This window comes from Pistacia vera, unplaced genomic scaffold (genome assembly GCF_008641045.1).
Source record: "Pistacia vera cultivar Batoury unplaced genomic scaffold, PisVer_v2 Contig1517, whole genome shotgun sequence".
Classification (NCBI taxonomy): Eukaryota; Viridiplantae; Streptophyta; class Magnoliopsida; order Sapindales; family Anacardiaceae; genus Pistacia; species Pistacia vera.
The window spans coordinates 52,792-61,504 of record NW_022195594.1 but is presented as its reverse complement, the minus strand read 5'-3'; positions in this window follow the sequence as shown (position 1 = coordinate 61,504).

Sequence of the window (8,713 nt, the reverse complement as noted above, 5' to 3'; positions counted from 1 at the left end):
GAATCCAACCTTTGTATATAACATTATAAATGTTAGGTGGTAATAAATTCAAGATCTCTTATAAATTAGGTCTATGAACGATGATAAATATTTTCAAATTATGAATGATCTTGTTACTGTTCTCCTTTCTTGAGATATGTTAAGGGAGTTTAGGCTCCATTTGGTTCATATATTGGGAAAACTAGAATAGTTTTCCCAAAAAAGTTAATACAAAATCTGTGTTTGGTTCACCTATTTTCAAAATATAATTCTAAATTATTCAATTTCCTTTAAACCCCCTAAATTTGTTAATTTAACTAAACAACCCCCAATTTTTTTTTAAATTGACAAAAACACCCCAGTAACCCAAATTTACTAGATTTCAGCCACCACTGCTGGAAGCTGGTCGAAATCTGGTTTAATGGTGCATTACCGGTTGAATCTGGCCGATAGTACGCTGATCTAGCCTTTTTCGGCCAGATTTACAACCAAAGATCTGATCGTCAACGGCCATATCTTTGGCCGTAGACAGTCGTCAACGATGGCTGTATCTTTGGCCGTCGTTGACGACCAAATGCGACCAAATCTAGCTTTTTTCTATCGATGCACGACCAGCAAGATCCAACCGGTCATACGCTGATACGACAACTCCGGCTACCCTCCAGCAGTGGTGGTCGACTGTCTATATTTATGAGTGGATTGAGGGTGTTTTTGTTAACTTTGAATATTTTATTATAGGGGTGTTTAGTAAATAAATAAACATAGGGGGTATTTATGTTAATTTTCAAAATTCTCATCATAATATCCACCCAATTTAACTTTTTTCAAAAGATTATTCTAAATAATGAACCAAAGGGAGCCTTAGTGATTATCAGAAAAAATATAGGGGAGATTAATGATTATGTTTATGGGAGATAAATAATTCTTCACGTCACAGGAATGAAATTCAGCCAGAAATTGTATAAAATTTATTCACGTTACAGGAATGAAACTCAGCCAGAAATTGGCATGAATATATATAAAGATATAGCTCGACCCAGAATGAAACTCAGCCAAAAATTGGCATGAATATATATACAGAAATTGTCTGTGGTTTTTCCATCAAGTTCGAGTCAATGCGAGGATATAGCTCGACCCAGAATAACCTCGACGACTATGATTGATCGACCTAGCATAAGCTCATGGAGTCATAGCTTGACCTAGCACAAGCTAGTCGCGGACAATCTCAAGAATTGATCAATCAATCTCCAGATTACTTCAAATCCTAGATATCGCGGGAATGACAGGATTAACAGCTATCGTTGCACGATCATAGCACTCAATCGCAAGGATATTGGAATTGTGATTCAAATCATTTGTAATCCCCTTAATTTTGCTCTTTTCTTTATGTAAATCTTCTATATATACCCCCTAAAATGATGAGAAGGGGGATACAAATTCTAGATTAAAATTACATTGTAAGCTCTCATAGCATATAAACAAAACACAGTGGACGTATGCAGTTAACTTCGCCGAACCATTTTAAAAGTTCTCTTTGTCATTTACTTCATGGCATTATCATTTACTCATCGCTAATTACCCGTAATCATGCCCACATCAGTTCTGATCCCGACAAGGTGCTAGAAAGAGGATTTCTACCACTATTTCAAAGATTATGACAAACATTCAGCATGATTTCTATATCAACATTTTGGTGCTAGAAAGAGGATTTCTGCCACTATTTCAAAGATTATGACAAACATTCAGCATGATTTACTTGCCTCAGGACCAAAATGGTGTTCCCTAGATCAAGAACTCCATCGAAAATCACGAGAACATGAAAACTGCCTACTAGGAGGTGCAATAGGAGAACGTTAGACGCCGACCACCGGTGCCGTCGGCTCAGCACGCCGCAAACAATCAGGGGGCAGGGACATCAAATCCCGAGAACGGCCAGCTGATGGAGATGATCAGACAATGGTTGCACAGGCGGTGCAACAGAACGTGTCTGAGCTGAGAAACCAACAACCAGTCGCCCAGAACCTCAATTAGTCATGCTTCACCAACATTACCCCAACAGGTATGAATTATGCAAGTCGACAGTCCGCTTTGTCGCCGGTAGGAGGCGATCAACATCGCCAACCTCGCAGGCAGCTCCTCACGCACGAGCGAGAGTCCTACGGACAAACAAACCCCATAAGGCGACCGGGGAAGTACCCGTTGAGGGAAAGTGAAGGTGACGGACACCACCGAGAAGCTTGGCGGTATCCCCAGCGTCAGCGTGCTGGTTTTAACCCACGCCCAAAACAAAATCGGTCTTTGTAGGCTCGTGAAGTGAGCCATGTGCATCAATCTAGCAATGACTAACATTTCGGTTATGACTGACGTCGCGAGCAATGCACCGACGAGCATGATAGCACCTACCAACCTAGCCATCATGACTCGACCTCACGTATCAACGTGTGCATTGGAGGAGCTTCGCAAGCAACAGACTTGCAGACCCACTTGCTCGAGGTACAGCTTAACAGAACCAACCAGGGGAACCAAAATGAAGACCTGGATCGTATGCAAAGGATGCTCGATGATCTAAAAGCTCACCAGAATAACTTGGTGGAAGAAATAATAAGTTCCCCCTTTACGAAGAAAGTTCACCAGGCCTCGCTCCCACAAGGATTTAGGGCACCAGAAAGCAAGTTCGACGGGAGAGGGGACCCTATAGATCACCTCAACAACTTTAATGACCTAATAGAGCTGCACCAGGTCAGTGACTTAGCGAAATGTCGATGCTTCGCAGTCACATTATTCGGAAATGCCAAGAGGTGGTACAAACGACTCAAGGCGAACTCCATCAACTCCTAGTAACAATTCTTCGTGTTATATATGTAGCAGTTTCAAGCGAGGAGACAGTTTGCAATGCCACTCAGCTACTTGAGCAACATTCGCCAAGAGCAAGACAAATCGCTAACCTCGTATTTAACGAGGTTCTAGAACGAGCAGACAAAGGTCGCTGATGCCCTTGAAGAATCCATTCGAACTCTCCTGATCGCAGGGATCAAACCTAACATGGAGCTGTGGAAAGAGCTCCAGAGTGAAGACCATGTGAGTCTGGCCAAATTCTACCAGATGGGCATAAAAGACTAACAAGTAGAAAGCTCATTAGTGGCACTAACCAGAAGCTCGACACGGGGGGTCTCGGACAAGAGACAAGATCACCTCTCGGATAAGCGTGGCGGCTAAGACCGTAGCGACAGAGATCACAATAGATTCCCAAAGAAACAGAGAGTAGATAACCGAGGAGACAGGCAACCTTTCTCGTGGTATGTAGAGTACACTCTCTTTACTCAAGACATTGCCCACATCTTTGAGGTATCCCGAGAGGAGAAGAGGTTGCCCGCTCCGGAAGAATGAGGCGGGCTCCAAGAAGAAGAGATAGACAAAAATATTGTCGGCATCATAAGGATGTCGGGCATAATACAAATGACTACCGAGTTCTAAAGGACGCCATCGAGGACCTAATAAGAAGATGTCATGAAAGAATTTGTTAAGGCACAACCAGCTCGAGAGAATCCTGGCGAGCAAAGTAACCAGGTCCTAGGTCAGATACAAACCCTGACTCAACAGGCTCTGCCAAACCCCAACGAGGTCCTTGTGAATATAATCTACGGAGGACCAGATATAGCGAGAAGCTCGAGGCGAGCCCGCGAGCAATACGCTCCGGAAGCCAAAACAAACTCGGTCCCTCAAATAATGAGTTGCGAACAGAAGCTGCCCAAGCGACCCAAATAGGAAAGCGAGATAGTAGGGTTCACAGTGGACAAGTGCGAAACATCCCCTCGTCATAATCATGACGCGATTGTAATCACATCTAGGATTGGCAACGCAAGAGTATTAAGGGCCATGGTCGACAATGGGAGCACGACAAACATTATTTTCTTATGGGCCTTCCGAGGAATAGGATTCACAGAAAGGAATCTGTGAGCGTGCCCTTTGCCGCTTTATGGGTTCACCAGGGACAACCTATGCCCAAAGGTACTATCAACCTCCCTGTAACTCTAGGGGTCGAACCAAAGGTTAGAATTGTGATAGCCGAATTCCTTGTGGTGGACTGCCCGACCACATATAACTTCATCCTTGGAAGGCTAATCCTGGATGATCTAAGCGCGATCACGTCGGTGTGCTACCAAGCAATGAGATTTTCGACTCTCGAGGGTGTCGCGACAGTCAAGAGCTACACTAAAGAATCACGGGAATGTTATAATCGGGCCATAAACGTCATACAGAGATGGTCGCACCTAAAGACCATGATCATTGCAGAATTCAAGCCAAACCTCGGACTGCTAGAAGACTCTATAGATCCTCGCAGCCACAAAGAGGAGTTTGCTGCAGGACCAACTGAGGAGCTAAAAGGAGTAAGTGTTAGCGAGGAGGATCCAACTCGCATACTAAAGATCAGTAGCAGCTTGAGCAGAATGATGGCCGATAATTTGGTTGAGTTCCTGAAGAAGAACCTCGACGTATTTGCGTGGGTAGACGCTGATATAGTCGGGATCAGCCCTGAAGTGATATGCCATAAGTTAAACCTCGACTTAGAGGCTCAACTCATAAGACAGAAAAGAAGGGCCATAGATGCAGAGCACTCTCAAGCACTCAAAGATGAAGTCGACAAGCTCCTAGAAATCAACTTCATTAAGGAAGTCGGGTACCTGGACTGGCTCGCCAACCCGGTCCTAGTCAAGAAGCCGAATGGCAAGTGATGGACTTGCATTGACTTCACAGATCTAAACAAAGCCTGTCCGAAAGATAACTTTTTGCTACCACCGATTGACTAGCTTATAGATGCGACGGTGGGAAACGCACTACTTAGCTTTATGGACGCGTACTCGGGATATAACATATCCTGATGTACCAGTCTGACGAAGAGCATACTTCTTTTATTATTGATCATGGAATTTATTGTTACAAGGTTATGCCATTTGGTCTCAAGAACGCTGGCGCGACCTACCGATGCTTGGTGAACAAGATGTTCGCCAATCAAATCGACTATTCCATGGAAATATATATTGACGATATGCTCGTCAAATCAAAAGTTGTTGAAAGTCATATTGAGCACCTGGGGAAAATGTTCAATATCCTCAGAAAGTATCAAATGAAGCTCAATCCATTGAAATGTGCTTTTGGAGTGAGCTCCGGAAAATTCCTAGGCTTCCTCATAAACCAACGGGGTATAAAAGCTAACTCGAAGAAGATTTAGGTTTTGCTCAACATGAAAAGCCCGACTGGCATTAAATAGGTATAGAGTCTGACTGGACATATGGCTGCACTCAGCAAGTTCATTTCCTAAGCCACAGACATGTGTTTACCACTTTTCGAGACCTTAAAGGGGAAGAAAGGTTTCAAGTGGACAGAGGAATGTGAAAGAACCTTCCAAGAGCTGAAGAAACACCTCGAGCATCCCCCTTATTATCAAAGCCCATCCAGGGTGAACCACTACTACTGTATCTATCGGTATCCAAATCCGCTGTCAGCGTGTCATTGGTACTGGAAGAAGGAGGAATACAACGGCTCATGTACTGTGTGAGCAAGAGACTGTTCGACGTGGAGACAAGATACCTAAAGATGGAAAAGCTCGCCTACGCCCTCATTGTTGTCGCTAGGAAGCTAAGACCCTATTTTCAGGCACCCTCCATCCATGTGCTAACGAACTTCCCTTTGAAGAAAATAATGTAAAAGCCCGAGGCATCAGGAAGACTTATCTAGTGAACAATGGAGATGAGCCAACACGACATTAAATATATTTTGAGGACGTCGATCAAAAGCGAAGCCATGGCGGACTTTATATCTGAGTTCTCTTATTAGCCAGACGCCGAGCCAAGCCTGCCAGAGATAGATACTTCAGAAGAGATCAAGCAATAGAAACCAAAGAGTGACGACTTATGGCTATGGACTCTGTATATAGATGGCTCCTCGAATGAGAAGGGAGCAGGAGCAAGCCTTTTGCTCAAAACTCCAAAAGGAGATCCAATCAGAGCTGTGGTAAGGTTCGGGTTCAACGCCTCCAATAACGAAGCTGAATATGAGGCACTGCTAGGTCTTCATCTCGCCAGAGAAATGAGGGCAGAGTCCGTCAAGATTTATAGTGACTCACAGCTCGTAATCCATCAAGTTACCAAGGAATATCAAGCGAAGGGAAGACAGGATGGTATCTTACCTCCAGCAAGTGGAGCCGAGCTTAAACAGTTTAGATCCTTTACCATCCACCAGATCCTAAGGGAGAGAAACTCGCAGGCAGATGCACTAGCTCGCCTGACCTCTACAATGAACCATGAGAAAGCCTATTCAATCCTGGTTAAATTCCTCCCGAAATCAAGCATCTCCGCTTCACAAGATCTGGTGCTAACCACAAGTCAAAGGTATAGCTGGATGGATGCAATCACTGCCTACTTAAAAGATGACACACTGCTAGAGGACAGAACCAAAGCTAGAACACTCCGTACAAAAGCAGCTCGGTACACGCTTGTCAACGATAAACTATACAAGCGAGGCTTTAATGTACCATTGCTGCGATGTATTGACCACGAAGATGCAAATTATGTTCTAAGAGAGATACATGAGGACATTTGCGGAAACCACGCAGGGGGCAGATCTCTAGCTTACAAGGTGTTCCACCAGGGATACTATTGGCCAACGGTTTATGATGATGCGACAGACTACGTCTGCAGATGTGACAGATGCTAGAGATTTGCAGACATTCTGTGATCTCCCCCACAGGAACTGACCACTTTTACAAGCCTTTGGCTATTCCCAATCTGGGGCATCGACCTTATTAGCCCCTTGCTTCAAGGAAAATGGGGTGTTAAGTTTGTGATTGTTGTCATAGATTACTTTACCAAGTGGGCGGAAGCTGAGCCATTGGCGACGATAATGTTGAACAAGCTGAAAGATTTTGTCTATAAGAGTATCATTTTTTGGTTTAAAATTCCCTACACAATAATAACCGACAATAGGAAATAGTTCGACATCGAAGATTTCAGGACCTTCCACAAACGGCTCAACATCAAAAAGTGTTTCACAACCATCTACCGACCTCAAGCCAACGGACAAGTAGAAGCTGTAAACAAAGTAATCAAGCACACCATAAAGAAAAAGCTTGATGACCTTAAAGGGAAGTAGGCAACGAGCTTCCGGAAGCTCTATAGTATTATAGAATGACTGCCAGGAGCTCGACGGGCGAGACCATGTTTTCTTTATCTTTTGGATGTGAAGCAATGGTCACGGTTGAAGTAGGATTCAATTCATTCTTAAGAGAAATCTTTGAAGAAGAAGCCAACAAAGACCTACTCTGCCTGAGGTTATGTAAAACCCCCCTCCAGTCAGGTATCCTCTGAATATAGCCTAATGGTACTCATGTTACTTGGCCAAGGTATAAGTCTAAGGTTCAAGTCATGGGAGAGGCGTTTGCAAGGTGGAAAAAAGACCACGAAGTGAAACAAATCCGTGAGGGTCCGAAGGAGGAGTGGCTAGAAGGACCCATGGCAGACAATATCTTGGACGTGTCCGGCGCTTGGGGTAAGCCCTTGAGTCGAAGATGGCAAGATAGAGGATAGCCCTCGGTCATGACAAGTTAGACCTGATTGAAGAACATCGGACTAAATCTCAATTAAGGCTTGCTTCTTATCAACAGCGGGCCAAGCGGTATTTCAATACCAAAGTCAGAAACAGGGACTTTGAAGTAGGCAATCTGGTTCTCAAGAAGGTCGTTTAGGGTACCCAAAACCCAAATTTGGGGGTACTTTGACCCAAATGGGAAGGTCCCTTCAGAATCTCTGAAAAGCTCGCACCAGGATTTTTCCACCTACAACACCTCAACGGCGAAGCAATAATGCGAGCTTGGAACGTCAAGCACTTGCGAAGGTATTACCAATAAGCAGCTTGGATTCTATTTATTTCTATGAACTACATTTGTTGTAAGGCTATTTACAGCCGAAACACTTGATCAATAAGAGAGGTATCATTCAGTATTTGCTTTGTTCATAATTTACATTTTTTAGTTCGTCAACAATTAACTATAGATCAATAAATCGCGACCTAAACAATGAAATTCCAAAAGAAAACTCGAAGTCAAGAGTCCAAGAAAGACAACTTACCTCGAAAAAGCCACGCCAAAATCCAACTCTTTGAGGATAAAACATCCTAAATCAACGAAGTTAAACTTGAGTTTTAAAATCAAGGAAAAAACAGGTCGAAGGAAATCGGCTCTAAGCCAGCGACCAAAGAACTCGAAAGGGATAGTAAAGTCTAAAATCGAAGTTTATTGTCGCATCAGATTTCCTCACATAAATCGGGATTGAAAATCCTAGGTCGACGAAGTTGAACTTGGAAAAATCCAAGAAAAAGTACGTTGAAAAAAATCGACCTTAAGCCAGCAACAAAAGCCTGAAAATGACGACGAGTCCGAAATCAATGCAAAACATCGCATAAAGATTTTTTTGGAAAAAATCTGAAAAGTTCCTAAAGAAGCGAACTACACATGACTTGGAGCAAAATTCAGGTTCCAATGTCCCATTAGGATGAATTAAATGGCTCCACAGAAATGAAACAATCATTGCTCAAACGAGAAATGTTAAAAAATGTTCTTTCATTAATTAGAAGTTTAATTACATTCAGGCAATATAAAAAAAATATATAAAAAAAAAAAGACTAAGATTCTTCAAGCTAATAGGGGAGCAGGGCATTCGTCTTCAACCTTATGTCCAGG